Source organism: Pseudopipra pipra, chromosome 10 (assembly GCF_036250125.1).
Source record: "Pseudopipra pipra isolate bDixPip1 chromosome 10, bDixPip1.hap1, whole genome shotgun sequence".
Taxonomy (NCBI): Eukaryota; Metazoa; Chordata; class Aves; order Passeriformes; family Pipridae; genus Pseudopipra; species Pseudopipra pipra.
The window spans coordinates 8,840,655-8,859,468 of record NC_087558.1 but is presented as its reverse complement, the minus strand read 5'-3'; the positions used below and the strand labels follow the sequence as shown (position 1 = coordinate 8,859,468).

At 42.1% G+C, this 18,814-nt stretch overlaps 1 protein-coding gene across 2 annotated transcripts in view; it reads right to left on the bottom strand.

Annotated features, from left to right (window-relative positions):
* Positions 1-18,814, bottom strand: part of LOC135419513 (sentrin-specific protease 5-like) — a 204,831-nt gene that overhangs the window by 85,070 nt on the left and 100,947 nt on the right. Inside the window, exon 1 of one of the 2 annotated variants that reach the window (XM_064665970.1) lies at positions 3,045-3,132. The exons of the other annotated variant lie outside the window; for it this stretch is intronic. The gene's annotated coding sequence lies outside the window, so the exon portion shown is untranslated. Of the gene's footprint in view, positions 1-3,044; positions 3,133-18,814 lie in introns of those variants that run through there. 2 annotated transcript variants of the gene reach the window in all.

Genomic DNA, 18,814 nt, shown 5'->3' with positions numbered 1-18,814 from the left:
CCAGTGTCCTATCAAGACATTCATGCAATATCATCTGAAGCTGCTCTGCCATACCTAAGGCTTTTGAAACATAATGAACTTTGCTTTTCAAATTAGAACTGACAAATAAAATAGCTTATTCATGTCTACTCAAAAACAGGAAAGAAAATCTAGGCAGGTTAGTTGGAGCCCCAGAATTTACAGAAAATACTTGTGATGACAAGTTTGTTATTCAGACCTGTGCCCATTTTCCAAGTTGAAGTTACAAGTGAAAAGGGAAGGCCCTAACCCAAGCTAGGGGCCACTCCAGCTGAGGAACTATCATCATATGGAGATAGGCATGGTCTGATTTAGATATTACAAGAGATGCAGCAGAAGGCCAGCTCTTAGTGTCAGCCTCTGTTTCAGAGACATCAGTTCATTCTGTGTCCTTGAAATTTTTAAAAGCTAAGCAGATAGCATCCTGACATCCTGACCACATAGAGGAATCTGAAAGTGTTCAGACACAACTTTTGATTCCTTGCAGTCCCTAGAAAACCTACAGAAAAAGCCACATGCCACTGCCAAAAGAGCTAAATCTCCTTAACCTCTTTTGTATGAGTGTCTTTAAAACAAATGTAAACTCTCAGATTAGCAGTCAAATGAAAGATTCCAGTGCAGGGCTGAGCCCAGGTGAATAAACAACCTTAATAGCTTGAAGCATCAGTTGCTTGTGTTTGAAAGCTGTCCAGTGTGGCTCACCCATGACTGGTGACTGTAAGCACTTGAACTTCAAACTGATAAATGCTGAAGGTTTAAGCACATAGATTATTGCTAATGTTTGAGACTAAAAAGGGAAAACAGTGTTCATTAATGGATTCCATGTGATCTTTCAGTATACAGAAAAACCCCAAACAACAAAAACTTAACCAAGCAAATCCTGTACAATGTTACTGGAGCTGTGCTAGCACAAGAAACACCATGGATCCTACTGTGCTGAAATTCATTGTGGTATTAACCAAAATTGACTATGTAAAAAGGAGACATCCAGTCTGACCTTGCTGCCAGGACTTCTGAAAATGAACAGCAAAGTACATGCTCCTCCAGTGGCAAGTCATCCCATCTAGAGTAGAAGAGGAATCTCCAGGTGAAGAAGTCATTCCTTCTCCATTCATTATGGACAGACTGAGACAGTTCCTACAAGTTAAAGCTAAGGGAGATGGATCCTACCTTTAGTGAAGAACAGTTTCTTCCCTAACCTATCATCAAAGACAATGGAGAGACATCCCAATCCAGACTCAGCAGCTCCCAGAACAGGGATATGATAGGAGACTGCAGGTGGTAACCTCTGGATCCAGAAGATGCCACCTGAGGCAGGTGTTTACCCTCATGTACAGCGCAGTCACTAGCAAAGCCCAGCTAAATTCTGTAGCCAGACAATCCCTTTTTTAAAACAGAAGTCGTGTCTCTCCTGTACAATGAATGTTTTCTTGAATTATGAAAACATAATGCCTATTGTTTTGAACAAAATCCTGACTCATCCTTGTTTGACCTAGTTGAGATTTTTAGTAGTTTCTCACTTTTCTGCATTACAGTGGTGTCAATACATACCTGCAATAATGTTATAAAGATCAGGGCTCAACTTGCTTCAAGAAGGGTGCCTGTAAATATTCTAGAGGCTTTTATGGGTAGTGATCCAAATTCTGCACTCACTACTTTTCTCTGGATAGGAAGGAAAGGTGTTCATATAGAGTATGTTAGATTATTATTTTAACTTACATTTCTTGAACACTTGTTTGTGATCCAGAAGATAATATGATCTAGAATCTTACAAAATGTGTTAAATTGGTTTAAGAAGAGCCATGTACAGATCCCATCTAACTAACATGTTAAATTGGAATAAAGCCTGATTAACTCACAGGAAGACAAACCACAAACTACTCTAGATTCACAGCAGTGACCCGAAGGCTGAATATCTGCCCATGAAAGATTTTTAAAGTTACTAAAGTTCTGGCTGTTGAGTAATTATTCATCTGCAGTTCTAGAGGACATTCTTCACATTCCCCAACTTCTACTAAAACCTGGCAAGGATAAATAAATGTAAGAAATCAGCAAATTAAAGACTTGAGTTGAGTGTCTTAGCAAAACACACTAATGGCTAATCATTGTGCAGTCCAAGAAGGTGCACTGCCATAACGTATTCAAAAATACATGAGAGAAAAATCCCAGGGCAGTCAAACAAAATTTGTTGTAAGAGGTTTCTAGATAGACTCCAATTAATATCATTTACAGGAGGTCTGACTTGTCTCCATGGGTCCAGACCAGCTGGGGCAGCCTGTTGCCTGCAGGGATTTTCATCCAGCTCACAGTCAATGAGTAGCTGCTGCTTTTGTTTACTGTCTAAGCCTTACCAGTGGGGTTTTCTTTGGATGGAGGCCTTGGCCACCAGAACGTGGCAGGCAGTTTCTTGGGCTTCTCTGCTACTTTCTTGGCCAGATGTTGGCAGTCAGATTTAGAAGAACAGGTCAAATGGTGCAGACAACAGTGGGAACTGTGATATGTTTTTGCACAGGAAAATCACAGAATAAAATAATGCCACCACTACAAATTGTAACTCCAACCTTTTCTAATTCATCTGGCATTTAAGCATAGGTTGAAACACTTTGTAGCATTAATAATATGAACAACCCACATTTGAATGCTTTTTTCACAACACAGTGTCAGACTTCTTCTCAGGAAGAGGAAGGAATCTCAGAGTTTAGAACTGGGATAACCTCATTTGGTAACGTACTGTGATTGAGTTTCCAGTTGGTAACATAGGAGTAACAATTCCCTAGCCAAGGGAGGATCCTGTAAAGATGAACATGTTCTGGGCATTCAGCTAAGACAGACATCATGACTGAACGCACAGCTATCAGAAGAACTGGAGAGGATCTTGCAATGTTATGTTGTCCATCCCCTTGTCCCAGGGTAGTGTCATGGTAGACGAAGTCTAACCCTGTCCTAAAATATATTTTCATGTGCCCTATTTACATAGCCTAATGGCATCTCTAGATTTAATATGGATACCCCTTCTCAGGACTCACCTGCACAAACAACTCTCTGTTTTCACACCTTCCATGTAGTTGCTTGAGATTCTTAAAGAGCAGGTTCCTCTTCCTTTTATCATTTTCCAAGACAAGCACACTCAAATGAGATATTTCAAGCAATGCCTTCTTCCTTTTCCTCCTGTCTGTCTTCTCTGAGCAGTCTGTACATATAGACAAGCTTTATCTAGATGATGCCTTCAAAATGCCTGTCCAAGTCTCTGTTACAACTTGTCCCCTCCACTCTGAAGCTGAATGAGTTGCAGAACCTCCGGAAGGATAAGACCTCGACTGCTGGAGTTCTTACAACTATGCATCCCTTTGATCCATTTCCCAATATGCACAAAATACTAAAATTCTCTCCTGGATTTCATTACACATAAAAAGACATGAAAGTGCAACTTACTCCTTACTCATCAACAACTACCCATCAGCCCTAGCTCCAAGCTAGACCATTCTGGCTCCTTCAAGAAATGGTTTTGGAATTTCTATTTCCAGATTGCCCTGGCAGGTATAACTGTGACTTTGCAAACAGCTACAGCTGTGTGTGCTAATTGCTTTCCTCTAAATTATTTATGAGACATTTTTGACTGATGGGATTTTTCACAACAGCATGTGCTAACCATTGGCAGTGGACTCCTGAACTGGTGGGAACTCCATCACCTGCCGAGCTGCAGAGGAGCCAGCTGTTAGTCCTGGCAGCCTGTGCACTGAGCTGCCAGGTCAAGCTCTACCTGCTTTCATCTCCTTTTCCAATCACTGCTCGATAGAAATTTATGTATAAGCATCATATCTGCACATAACACAGCCCCTTTACTTTTGGGATTAGATCAGAGAATGCTGGAGACTGCCTAATTTAGATAAGGCAGAATATAGGGTGTCAGTGACCTGTGGAAGACAATCCATTTCACTAAACAACACGTTTTCAAGCTCTGGTCCCAGAGGCAGCAGGGGTTCTGTAAAATGCAATTAGGAAAGCTAGAAATCAATAGGCTTAAATTCATCACATACAAGGTAGCAGATTTACCAGAAAATTTTTACAAGATACATAAACTGAAAAAGAATGGAAAACACGAATACAGGCAGTACAAAATATTTCTCATGACCCACCATTTTACCACTGCTTTTTACTGGAGGGCTTATCTCTGCCATGCAGCTAAAAACTACTTTAAAATCTGTCTGAAGGTAACCATAAGCCCTGTCAGTTAAATAAAAAAAACCTAGTGTTCCAGGGACCAGCAAATTATGTCAGTATTTTCCCTTTCCCTTTTAGATATGAATAACTGATAAGGAGAAGCAGTTGGAACCATGTTGGGTAAAAGAAAAGCTGCATGTCTTGAGTTGCAGGAGCTCGACAAGGAGCAGGCAGAGGAATGAAGCAAAGCAGCCTGTTAGAATTACTGTTCACTATTGGTGTTTTGATTACCTTCCCAGGAGACTCTAAAGGTTGCTGGGTGAGCAACCAGTGTGACATCTTCATGAGTTTCACAGCTGTGTTTAAGAACTAAGTTTCAACAGGATTCCCAGCCAAACTGTAGATGAAATTGTGCATTGGACATTTTCCTAAGCAGTATTTTTACTCTGTCCATCCCACAAGTTTTAAAGAATTTGAATTAACCTTGTGTTACTCATTTATTCTACACATGCCAGAAGATTCAGTGTTTTCTGTACAAAAGTGTACTGACCCCAGATATGGGGGTTCAGATGGGAAAGAGAGGGCGACAAAGAGGGCCATGTTCCTCCTCAGAGGTGAACTGGTATTTCAGAGCCAGGTCAGATATTCCTGAGCCACTCTGCTCAGTGCAACAGAGATATAATCTGAATTGCTGTGGGAGGTGTGCAGGGGACAGCACACCATAATCCATCAGTGCATAGCATCAGGAGGAAGAAGGCAGGGCAGACGGTGCTCAAAGAGCACCCAGAAGTTTCATTTCCTTACTCCCTTTCTCACTTCCAGTGGAGTTGTCTCTCCAGCTGTGTCCTGTTCAGTGGGTGGCACTTGGAAATTTAAACAAATGTCCCAGTTTCCAAGCCTGCTCCCTCAAAGAGGTGGACCACATGGACTCCTTGTACTTCCACGAAACAGCAGCCTAGGGATAAGGAAATGGGTTCCCTAAAGAAGAAGATGAGGAAGTGGGAAGGGGGGAAGTTGATGTTCCCATCACAGATGCAAAAGGAGACAGGACAGAAGGTATCTGTCTGGATCTGACACAGACTAACAGCATGCCACAGGTAAGGCTAGGAAGTCATTCATGCCTCATTTCTCCCACCTGTAAATTATTCCTCCCCCTTCATCCCCACAGGCGCATCATTATGATTGCTCAATTAATTAACAGCTTAAAAGAGCTCTGAGACATTCAGATGGAAGAGAAGGATTGTTTTGTATTTCTGCTTCTCCAAAGTTGTGTAAACAGTGAACTTTTTAAGTCCTTCACTGATGATGACAATTTACTTCCTGTTTATGGATGGGGAACTTAAACCATGGAAATGTTAAAGCACACATTTTGAGAAACAGCCTCAGATTCCAAGATCCCACCTTCTGCATGTCCAGATACATACAACCACAGCTTGACTTTCATTCCCCATTCTCCATGTGAGCAGTCACAGGTGAAGATATTCATCAACTGAAGATCATGTGTGCAGGATCCCAAATCAAGTATCTCAAAGTTTGACTCTCTCTAGGAAACCTAAATGAAAACTTACCAAAGAAAACCTGGCTGGAAGCAGCTCACTCTGCCTACACTTGTGTTCAGCCAGAGCTTCAGAACAGCTTCATGCCATTCGGGGATCAGAAACAAGAATAAGTCTTTGGGAATTGTCTATCACATGTCTCTCCAGCACAACAATTGTAAATCAATGAATTACGGGAGTGAGAGTTTCCCCAACCAAAACAATTAAAACTCCCACATGAAATAGAATGCTGAAAGGAAATCTGTCCATTCTGCACTATTATTATGTTTAACAGAAAACCCAAGTTCCTGTCAAAAACAAGAGAATAGGCAATCTCCAGCCAGCTTTAATAGCAAGATCTTTTGAAATATTCAGCCATCTGTCACAGCAGGAGGGCTTGTTGTTCAGCCCTTCTGAAAAAATTTGGCCTTTATTTGGGAACATGGTGCTTTTGAAACTCCGCTCTCAGGCCCCTCCTAGTAACCACTTCTTCTGTGGAAGGTCCTGCTCTTTTTGTGTCTACCAGAGCTGTCCTCAGAGCAGTGCAACCTGCCAGGAAAGCAGGTAGAGATGGGCTAGAAGCACAAAAGTGGAAGATTATCCTGAGCTAGCCCTAAATCCAAGAACAAATAGGTAGATTAGGTCCAGAACTAACCGTACTTTCATTTTATGTTGCTTATAAAAAACATTACAAACATATTTTAGCAAAAGTCAAAATGTGTGTATCTCATGAAAAATGACCACAGAATACTCCTTTTCTCTTAGAATTATTTATTTCTCCCCTTCTCTGATTCTTCCAGTTCTTTCTCTTCTTTCTCTCACTATTGTTGACATCTTTCCCAAGGTTAAAAAGAGGTAACAAAGGACTTCAGTCACCCAACAATGGAATGAACTGCTCCATGCTCATAAAAGATTAACAGTGGGACCTCAATTTGGGATGGAAAAACAGCTTCCAAATTAGCCTGTCTGTGGGTTAATAAAATCTGCTATACAGAAGGGAAAATCCAGGAGCAGGTGAATCATCTCATGTGCTGAGAGCAGGCAAACAGAGATGGCATGATGCACAGCACTACATTAAAACAGGACTATAATCCCACTGTAAACACCTACATCTGGAAGCTGCAATGATTCTCCTCCACAGAACAAACATTTTCAAGCAATGCTCTGAAGACAGCCCAGTGAAGCAGAGCACTAACCTGGACATTTGCCCCTTCTCCTGCTGGTGGTGTGTTAGAAGAACATGTTACTGTTCCATTTTAACAAATATAGATTGGTTCCTTGTGGTTCTCTGGGACAGAGACAAAAATCATGTTATCTTCAATGAAGCAAGACCTCCAGCAAATGGATGGGATATATAAGAACATTTTTTATTTCTGAAGTGGGACCAGAAGCTTTGAAGTTACATTAATACCTCCAGATAAAGAGCCACACAATCCCTCCTGCTGCAAAGGAAACCTCAGTAAAATGGCTACATGAAAGTCAACTGCAAAATTCCCACCAGTTTCACTGTGAACAAGACTTCAGGCCATAAATCTGTTCTGCAAAGGGTTTCCTACCAAATGTTTGAAAATTATTTTTTCCAAAGGGGAAAAAAAAAGTTAATTGTTGCATTGTATTTTCTATAAAAAGCCATAACCAAACATTTCATTTTAGGTTGGGGTCAAATTTCCAGTTCCCACACATGTCTTCATGAAGCAGTGGAACTCAATTGGCTGACATGTTCTGTTGCTAAATTGAACTGACACACAAGAGCGTGATAATGCCAGGCAAAATGCTTTGAACTCTCCATCCCCAGAAAATAAAAAAAATATAGTATATCAAGCTTCTTCTCCAACCCTCCCTCACAAGTTTGCATAGAAATACATATGGTAATACTGCAAGTTTTCAAAGATTTTTTAAAACTGCAATTCACATCAGCAATGGCTACCACCTGGCACAGTCCTACCAAAGTTAAGAAGTTACCCTGGAATAATAAAGCAGAATTTGGAACAGAATTTGTTCTGAAGAGCTCCATGTCCCAAAGAGCCCTTGGCTCTGCTCATTCCTTTTCAGGAAGAACCCAGCGGAAGGGAGGCAGTCACTGTGACTGCCAGCTTTGCAGAGTCCATGAAACTCTTTGGACATGTGACCCCTGTTCTGGCTCTTGGATTTCTAACAGAGGACTTTATTAAAAATGATCCTCTCCAGGGCTCCAAAATCTTCACCCTTAACCTTTTTGAGTCATTAAAGGGTATTCAGCCCATAATACAACAAATACAGTGAACTTCCATTTGCTACAGCACAGGAACCTCAGAAGCCACTGAAACATTATAAAGCAATGGACTAGACCTTGTTCTGCAAGGCTGAAGCCCCAGGAAATGAAAGGAACTTCAGCACTTGCTTAAGCTTAAGCACAAGCTGAAATGCATGGCTGAATAGGAATGGCCTGAGGAATTATGCAAATGCTTAGATGAATCCGGGTCCAAATATGAATTACTTTAGATGATAGAGAAGCAAGCAGTGCAATTTAATCATTTTTATCTCCTTACCAAGAATGCACAAGTTCTTACAGCTAATATTACAGCATCTTCTGCTGCTGCCAGAAGCCAAATGACCTATTCTTTAACAGTCAAGCTCTCCTCATTTTCAAACTGAAGATTAGTCCATTTATGCTGAACAGTGGCACAGAATGACAATTTCGTAATACACAGATTGAGTGCTATTCCACTCACATGTTACATTACCTTGCCCTTTCATCCACTGCACTTCCACTTGCAATTGACTGTCATGGTAATAAGGTGGAGCTGCTTCTAATCTCAAATTGTGTACGTTCTGGGATGCTGGCAATTCATTAGATACTGCCACAGAGTGACCAACTGGATCTGACCTTGAATCTGAACACATGAAAGAAAAAGTGGAGATATAACTTATTCATATTAACAGACTGCAGTAAAGTTACAATGTGAGCTGGGCACTTCCTTAAAATGCTGAATAAAATGAACCTCCAGCAATGGCACTGCCAAGGGCAGGCAGTACCTCCCAGCAGACTGTCAGCACTGTCCACAAGGGATCCCAAAAACGTGAAGGCTGATTGTGAAAATGCTTCTATACATGCCTAGTCTGCCTAGTTCTTACTTCTGCAAATATTCTTGCAGATGTGAGCATTTTCAGGGTCAGATCCCACAGCTGTATTGCTAACAGGCAGTGTCCAACACAGATTCCAGTTTGCCCTCCTTGCAGGAATATCAGTGAATCCATCTGAGTACGTCATCATAGAAAACTAATGGTTTACAGTGGGTTATCATAATCCTTCCACACACTAAAGGAAGTCTTTATTCCACTGTGATCTGAGCAGAAATACATAGGAGAAAGTGGAAAGCGATTAAAAAATTCTGCTACCCAAAAAGAGGATTGTGGTAATTACAGCACAATTTCCACAGAAGATATACAAAAGAGCTCACTGAGAAAACATCCCAATTTAGACTGCACAACTCCAGGGACTGCTTGCTAATAAAATACAGAATATTTTACTTCTAGGTCACTGATTTCAATCTGGCCTCAAAGGAAAAAATGACTGGAAGTTAATGCCAGCTGACAGTGGTGTGAAAGCTGCAGGGTGGATCTCAGCCCACTTCCGAGCAGATTGGAGGACAAAACCCAAGTATTTGTGATTTGTGAAAGTAATACAGCTAGAAATTCAGGCTGTGATTCAATGATACTGTAAATCCAGCTGTAGGACTCTTAGGACAAGGAGCTGATATGACATACACAATTCTGCTGATTCCAGCTTGTCTGAAACCTTTTGACAAGTTAACTGTGCACAAACAGGTGCTGGGGCAGATCAGATATCATTATGCTTTTTACAGCTGGAAGAAAAATCCAGGTTGTGTGTGCCAACCAGTTTAACAGAAATGTAGGTAAGTGCCCACAGCTCATTGAGATCCAGACTGCCTGGTATCAAGGGTCACCAATCCATGACCTCCAAGCTTCATCCTTCAGTGACAGCAGGTGCAGGCTGTGTAGGAGCAGGCACATCAGAACTGTACTGTTTTATTGCTGCTGGTCACTCTCTGAACTGGAGACAAATGAAGGTGTCATCTACACCTCTGTCTGTCCTGTGAAAGGGTGGAGGGTGCCAGATGGTTAGCAAGTCACCCAGGACACATAAAGCCACACAGGCATTAAATAGCATAAATAGCGAGGCATTAAATGACACCATCCCTGCTGGCACCACATCCCTGCTCATCAGTGCTCCATTCATTTAAACACTTTAAAGAGAGCAGGGAAATAGGAGATTAGAGAGATGTGCTGCTGCCTTTGATAAGCCTGAAAATAGAAGCAATGTTTGTGTTAATCCTGTAGCAGTAATATAGAAAAGGCACGATTAACTGCAGTTGCAGGAACAGTCTAGTGCAATCTATTTTCCCAGTGAATTTCTCCACAGAAAGATGGGTCACAGGGCACACCTGCAAAATCCATCCAGACATTTGTATCTGCATTGTGTCCATGGCCTGTGTTCCAACAGATGGTTGGCCAAAGGATTTCTTCTCCTTTTATTTTATTTTGGTTTTTTTTTTTCCTTAACACACAGGAGCAGAGCAAGCCCTCCTGCCAACAGCATAGGGAGTGCAGAGCATTCAGCAATGAAGGGGTGACCTTGATTAGTGTCTAATCAAGTGTAGAAACCAGTTGCTTTTCAGCACATAATAAAGGAGAAAAGTTCTGCGATGATCTGCCAGAGTTCTTGAAGCTGCTCTGAGGAATGCTGGCTGGGATGCTGTCCATGCAGTCTCTGCTTCAGGCACCAGTGTGCCTTGATCCCTCCACACGTGTGGTATCTCCTGCTTCACTGCAAGATCACTCCTAGAGAAGACTATGTATTGCTTTTTACATAACATGCTATTTCATAATCAGCAGCACAAATGTCAGGGCAGCTCTACCTGATTTATACCCACAGATAGAAAATGTAGACAGCTATGGTCTAGGTTCCTTATTTTCTTTCTTATTTCCCTTAAAAAATATTATATCCTGGAAGTAGTATCTATCTCTCATTGCTGCTAGCAATAGAGAGGAATGAATAGCCCTGTAAATAAGAAAAGAAGAAATTCTGGATCCACTGATACAGCGTGAAAATATCCATGCTGAGTGTTCCCCTTAGAACTATACACCTTTGGGAAAGAAGCCAAAAGAGGTTGGATTAGCTGGTGTGAAGGCTTGCAAGATCAGATGTGGCTTGGAAAGGCAATACCATCATAAAGGTCCTACTGAGAATAGAGAGGGATTAACACGGTGTCTGAATGGATCCAGCAAGTCTTGGGACAAGGAAACGTGAACAGTGGTGGCATTATGCGATTATAATAAAATCAGGCTGATGATGGGGGGGGAAAGTGGTGCCTCTTCTCTACTACATTACAAGCAACAGTGCTAGCGAGAAGGCTGAGGGCCCTGCACACACAGCCGTGTTTCACTGGAACTGCAGAGAAAACCATCCCATTTGGGATGCACTCTACATTAGCAGAGGCCACAGAGGAACAGGAGTCATGAACTGGGGGTAGCAGTAAAGAAACAATAAAACAAGGAGTTTCCATGTTATTTAAAAACCCAGGGCACTCACAGGACAAAAACTTCCCTGGGGGCATGGGAAGGGAGTAAAATCTGTGCTTCAAAAGACCGAAAATTCACAGCTTATAAAAAGGAGGGTGAGAATCACAGATCTGGAAGCCAAATTGTAGAATCATAGAATCAACCAGGATGGAAAAGACCTCCGAGATCAAGTCCAACCCTTGATCCGACACTGCCGTGGTTACCAGACCATGGCACTGATGCCACATCCAGTCTCATCTTAAAAACCTCAAGGGACAGTGAATCCATCACCTCCCTGGGCAGCTCATTCCAGTGTCTGATTACTCTCTCTGTAAAAAAGTTCTTCCTAATATCCAACCTAAACCTCCCCTGGCACAACTTAAGACCGTGCCCTCTTGTCCCACTGCTGGTTGCCTGGGAGAAGAGACCAACGCCAGGGGTTACACTCTGCGTGCAGGGGGAGGGGTGTTGCAAATGGGAGGAAAGATTTTGTGCTTTCCAGAGGTTTCTAAACCCAGAAAGCTTCAGCCTTCACTTCTATAAGGTACTTTGTGTTAAACCTGAACCCCTTCTCTTCCATTTCAGAGCTTACCTGGAGAGGAAAATGTTAAGCCCTTAGCATTAAAAAGAAGGAAAAAAAAGGTAAAATGTTTTTAATTTTAAAAAGACAAAACTTCTTTATAGCTGCATAATTAGTTAAAATTTGCCTGTGGTGTTATGTCCGTGTGCTAAGTATCCTTCGGGATCCATTTGCATCTGCATAATCATCTATTTTAATTATAGGTTGCCATAGGGTATATGGTACTATATGGACAAGAAAAAAGACAAGGAGGTGACAGTGGGACAGAAAATAGAGCAGCTACATTTCCATCAGCAAAAATGACTGTTACATGCAGTCATGAGCATGGGATGGGGGAGGGACAGTCATGTGAGATAAGTTACTTCAGTCCTTCAAGTCCCTAAAATAAATTCCTTCAGTCCCTTGTGAGGCAGATTTTCTCTCTCTTCTGTTCCACATCTCAAACCCAGTGTGATTTTCTGCTCCAGATGGTGGCAATACTCTTCAAGGCAGGGCATCCATCTGGTCCAGACTATGACCTCAAGTCTCTGCCATTTTAGAAGCCCCCACCTCACAGCAAACCCCTCCTATCCCAACTCAGAATCCCACCATTTCTCCAACCACCCTGTTATCACTTATACATATATAAACATTGACATTATCTATACAAAAGAGATCAGGAACTTCTGGTATCTGAAAAATCCCAGGTCACTCTTTCCAACCCTGAAATGTTCCTGTTTCTAGCCACATTTGCAATGCAGTAGATCACAGTTGCATGGAGGTGATATAAAGAATGAGACTTGTTCACATCAATCACAGCATAAGGATCTCCAAGTTGGAGAGAGATTGGGGGAATATGGCCAGTCACAGCCAGATCTCTGAGCAGCACATGTTGTTTATCACACCAAGTCAGAGTCATGACTGCATCTCTTCCTGGCAGATGCATCCTTTCTCTTCTCTTGCTTTTCTCCACCAGCAGCAGTTGTGCTCCCCCAGCACCTCTCCAAAGGCCAGCAGAGACAGTGGTAGGTATAGTGGCAGCACATATGCATCAGCCATTTTCCAGTGATCTTTATTAGCTGCTCTGGCCCCCAGAAGCTTATGCAGATTTTGTAATGATGGATTTTTAGGTCTTTTTCTCGAGGTGAATCCCAGCAAATGAGAGCACCGATGGAGGCACAGGGATGAGTAGGGAAGCTGTCCCACCTCAAACTCTTAAGGGCAGCAGGAGGTGGAGGGTGTACCTGAAAAACAGAGCAAGGCACAGGGAGGAGTTTTCAAAAATGAAAATACCTCTAGCAGAAAGACAGACAGTGACATGAGCAGGCTAAAACAGCTGCCAAGAGCTTGCTTGCCAAGGTTTGGTTCTAATTGTCAGCATAGCACATTCTACCACTGAAAGTCAGTTCAACAATATCTGGATTAGTAACTTTAGAAATTCTGTTACAGATTGAGACAGGTTTGGGTGGAAAGGAGTTTCCAAACCTGGAACTGCAAGGGCTCAAACTTAGGTACAGACTGAGACTGTCTGAGCCTTAAGTCCTGACCATACTTGAACTTTGTTCTAACTATAAGACAAAAGATGTGCAGGACAGAACTAAGCAGCTTAAAAAGAATATGCTATGGGGCAGTCACAATTTCATAAAGAATGATTTCACCTACCAAAGTGAAAAGATGATCCTGCAAATGGGTAAAATATATTAAATCGGGAAAACAGTGCTAGCATGCCCTGTAAAGAAAATACCCTGCAATTACCCACAGCCAGGATATGGATAAGCAGTTTTAAAGAGGAAAGCCCCTCTATCTCATTAAACAGCTGCTTCGCTCCTGCATTTTTTCCCTCTTCAACTCTTCACCTTTAATCTGCAGTACTCAGCTATGCTGCACACACCAAGAATGCAAAGCTGACAAGCACAGGAGGGCCTCTCTTATCAGCTTAGGATAAAAGCAAGAGATCGAAAGGATGGATTGTCTGTGATTTTTCATTGCAGACTGGTAGATACTTCATGCCCATTTCAGACAGGCTAAAGATTTGGAGATCTGAAGATTCATTTATCTTTAAAGATTTAGAGGAATATTGGTGGAAAATTACAGGTGAACTTCCACACAGGAAAGAAAGAAGTGCTGTGGTGTTCACACCACCGAGCCGTGTGACAGCACAGGGTTGTTGCTGCTGTGTGGCAGGAGCTGGGGACAGCAGGGCAAGGCCATTCCTCCCCCTCACAGAGAACTGAGTACTCCCAGTGCTGGCTGATGATAAGGGAAAGATGCAAATCAATGAGTCAGTCCTTTCCCTTCAGGGATGCCAAAAAAGGGTATCTGCAGGTATAAAGCCTGCAGTAATACACCACCAAAGAAAGTTTCCTCCTAATCTCAGTGACTGCCTTATGGCCTGTAGAAAGAGGATTTTGATTTTTCCTGAGGACAGCAGGTAACCCCACAACACTGCTGAGCCACTGCGGCAGCCTTGTGCCTGCAAGAGGAGCACAGAGGCTCCCAGGCACTCTCTTCCTTGCTATCTGAATAAAGCTCCCGAGTATGGCCTTCCTTATCCTCCCCTCCCTGCTGTGATCACAGGGAGCTCCCACTCCAGGCCTCTGATGTGTTGGCAGCCTCTATAATTTAGAGTAGCTGTGATTTATGGCTTGGACAGAGTCTGTACTTAGGGAATACAAAGGTAGGGCTGGCCTGACCAGTATAGCTGTGTCGTGTCCGGCCCTTTGTATTGATCAAATGAGTGATGGAAGTGAAGAATTCAATGGCATCTGCTTGCTGTAAGGATCAGCGAAGGGACAGGGAGCTGGGGTGGAGGCAGGTATTTAATTACCCCTCACACTCAGCACTAGCAGCCAAAAGTGTGATGATGACACTCTGTGTATTGATGGGGGGAAATCGCTCTCCTCAACCTCCCTCTGCACCTCCGCTCAGTGAGGAAGGAAACAGAGAAAAGAATGAGGAAATTTTCTGAATGCTTCATCCTGCATTAATCACGTACCATATCCTTCTCCTCATCTAGTCTCCAGGGGAATGCCACAAGCACTGGAACAAGAGAAACGAGGGGAAGTTTACAGTTGCCTAAATCTCAGGGAGAGAGGTGTTTGTGGCACACAGCATGTTGTAGCTCCCACTATAAATTCATGGGCAGATTTCCAACAAGTAATAGGGAGCCGAATCCTAACTACTCAGTGAAAGGCTTGAGCAACCTTTAATCAGACTCCTAATTGGTCTTTTCCTCTGTTTCAACATTTGTTATTTGAGGAAACCAGCAAAAGTTCCCAAATGAGCTTTTTAAAGTAACATTCAGGACATAATCGGGTCTCTTTGAAAAGGGACAGTTCTAAATTGAGCCATAAATGTTTGATACTGTTGTCTGCCAAATTTAACAAATGGTTTTAGTGGGGACCTGTATTTATCAAATTACCACCTTTAAGACAAGTGCTTATGAGGAATGCTCAGTCTGCCTAGACCTTATTCTGCTAATGAGGGCATGCCCCATCTTTTCCAAAACACCACTTTCAAGACAATAGTCCAATTTTTACATTACAGCCATGGCTGCCTTTTACTGGCTGAGTAGCTGTCATTTGGATTCCTCCTATCAACTCTGAATTCCCTTTCATCTAGGGTCTGTGTTATGTGATGGCAGCCCAGAGCAGTGACCTATGACTATGCTTGACTTCTTATCTCATGACATGTGGACTAACTTACAAATGCAGGTAATTAGTTAAAGACGTTTCATGACAAATTAGACTAATGGAATTGTAATGGTTAAATTAAGTCTTGGGGTCAGTTTTAAGGTCCCTTGTTAGGGGTGATAGTTAAAATGCAAGCTGTCAGACTCTGGGAAGTATCTTGTTTCTTTTAATAAAGTGCTTCTTTTGCATGTGAAAAGCCAAGGACATAACTGCTTCGATAGGGCCTGATCCAAGGGAAACAATCTGGTTGGCAGTTTCTGGATAAGGCAATCTCCCCAGTCCTGCCCCCAAACTGTGTCCTGTAGGCAAGACATACAATGGAGCAGAGCAGCAAGCCTGCAGAAGGATCAAAGTACAGCTTTGCACTACTCTGAACACTAATCTCTCACTCTCCCCTTGCACCTTTCAACTGAAAATTTCATCTGACATCTTTCTTCAGGGAGGAAGTTAATTTTGCAAAATCAAACAGTCCAACATAAATTAAACAGATAAATCATGTCCTGTTATCCACATCTTTCCTTCAGGAGGACCTTGCGAGGCTCTCCCTCTAGGCTTTTCTAACAACAGAGCAACTTGATAACTCACACAATGCTAAGGACAAATGGGAAAGGAAGAGACAACAAAATGGAAAACATTATTCTGCAATTTAGTCAATCCCTGGTGTGCCCATGTCTTGAGCACTGCATGCAATTCTGTTTGTGCAATCTCAGAAAGGTGCATTAGAGTGAAGAGAAGCAGCAAGAACACGAGAGGTACCAAATGGCTTCTGTAACTGAAGATACTTCATACACAAGGACTCATTTGCTTTTCAAACAACAGCTGAACTTGGATGTGATTGGGGTATTTAGCATGGAGTGGGATGGAGAAAGCAAACAGGGAGTGATGACTCTTTGCTTCTTGCAATAAAAAGGAAACAAATTTTCACAGTTGGTAGTTGAATGTGGTGGTCACTGATGTAGAGTCCAAAGAAGGAAGTGGGTTCAAAAAAATCAGGTAAATTAATCGGAATCCACTAACAGCCACTACATACACTAGTTTGGATACAGCCTGGAGCTCAGGAAATGCTTCCATACAGAGCACCAGAAGCTGGAAAGACATATCAGAAAAAGGACTCTTGTCTCAGTACCCCCCTTTATGCTCTTTTCCTACCCTTCCAGCACTGCAGTTTGAGACAGGACACCAGGGCATTGTTCTAACTCAACAGAGCCACTCTCATCACCTCATCTTGGGTCTCTTCTCGCTGCAGACAACATATTAGTCTCAGATAAGGTTAAGCCACTTCCCTTCAAAGGCAGCTCTGACCTCTGATGGCCATCGCAAGGAACAGCTCGGTTCAGAGAGCTGTCTCCTGCCCCAGGATCCGGCGGGGATGAGGGGCAGCAGTACGTATGTAAGTACATGCACATACACATGTGACTGGGAATGAATGAGGTCCCTAATTACACAGACTCCATTTTTAGCTCTAAGCACATGCTTTGATCTTTCCTTTTCCAGCATAAACACCGAGCAGAGTACAGATTTAGACAGACATTCCCCACTGAAACACGCTGCTCTGCTCCCTGCCCAGGCGGAGAACAAGACAGCGAGTGACACGAGACAGCTGTAGCTATGTTGCTGTATCCACACTCCTTGGATATAATGGCAACAAAAAAAGCACAGTGCAAGGACCCCTAAGGAAGAGAAAGAGTAATGTGGTGTCTTTGTTCAGATATCATTCCGGAGCCAGTCCAGGCAACTCTGGCAGGCACAGCACCCTTCACTGCTGTTTACCTCGACAAACTAGGATCAGTCTATTGAATTCACCTTAAAAAAACCCCCCAAAACCCAAAAAACAACTCCCAAAACAAAACAAAAACAAAACTCCCAAAACAACAAAAACCCCAAAACAACAACAAAAACCCAACCAACCATAAAAACACAAACAAACAAACAAACAAACAAAAAACCCTAAACAACTCCCCCCCCCCAAATCCAAACTAGAAGAATAGAGCCCTCTGATTTGGTACCATCTGCTTGGTCATCCGCCTTTTAGACAAATAATGTCCTCCCCAGTCCCTCAATGCTAGTTGGCTGTAGGAAATGGAGACCACCACGGTATTCAATATGGATGTAAGATAGCATTTGTAAGATGACAGGAGCAAGTCAAGACAAACGTTCACTCAGTGCCCTGACTTTCTGTATCTTTCATTTCCCTAATTCCTGGCATGTGTCATTTGTACCTTCTTCACATATGCATCAGGACCAAATGACAGATGCAAATGCAACAATTTTCCTCCACAAACAAAACCAGGATTCAAAAGCCCATTAATAGAACAATGCAGAATTGATTGCATTGTGCATCCTTGTAAATGTGCATGCACACTCTTTTTGTATCAGTTCATAAAGGTGAAATAGTAATAAGTAGTAAACATAAAAACATAAGATGAGAAGCTCATGTTGTTACTACACTACAGTTCTTCTTTATGTGAGAGCTTTTAGCATTAATAGCTAGAGGAGTGTACACACAAGTCACTCTGAGTTTTGAGAGAACTCATTAGGTTCTGCTGGTTTCTATTACAGAGATGGGACTATTTGGACCTTGAACATAAGACAGAAAGAAGTGAATAATGATTTATTTTGAACATTAGTGGAATAGCAACAGCTGTTAACTCTGTAGCGCATATATGTATTAGTTTGAAAAGTCTGTAGGTAGGAAAGATATTTCAGCCTCAAGTATCCTCATAAGACACTGACATACTTAAGCTGTAGTTTGCAATATGTTTGTAGAGTTAATGCTTGACAATTTTTTTTGCTTTAGCATTATTATACAGAAGTGATACCGGTATGGTGTTATCAAGTAAATTATTATGTAAGGCACATAACCAATGGATATAATATCAAAATTAATTTGAAAAACGGATAACATATCTAATCTAATATCTGTCCTTAATCTTGCTTTGAGAGAGCCAGAAAGCAGAGCTATTCAGGAGTTTGCCTTTGGTAGAATACTTACTCAATTCTAGCAATACTGGATAATAAACACTTATCTTCTTTGCTTCCACTGCACAAAGATACAGATATTTCCTAAAATAACTTTGATATTTCCATGTAGGACGAAGCTAATTAGAATCACAGAATCACAGAAATGCTAGTTGGAGGAGACCTCTGGAGATCCTCAGTCCAGCTTCCCACTCAAAGCAGAACTACTGCCAACACCAGATCAGGTCAACCATGGCTTGGCCTGACAGCATCAAAAAAATATACTAAGACGGAAATTTCACAACCACTTTCAGTGACCTATTCCAGTG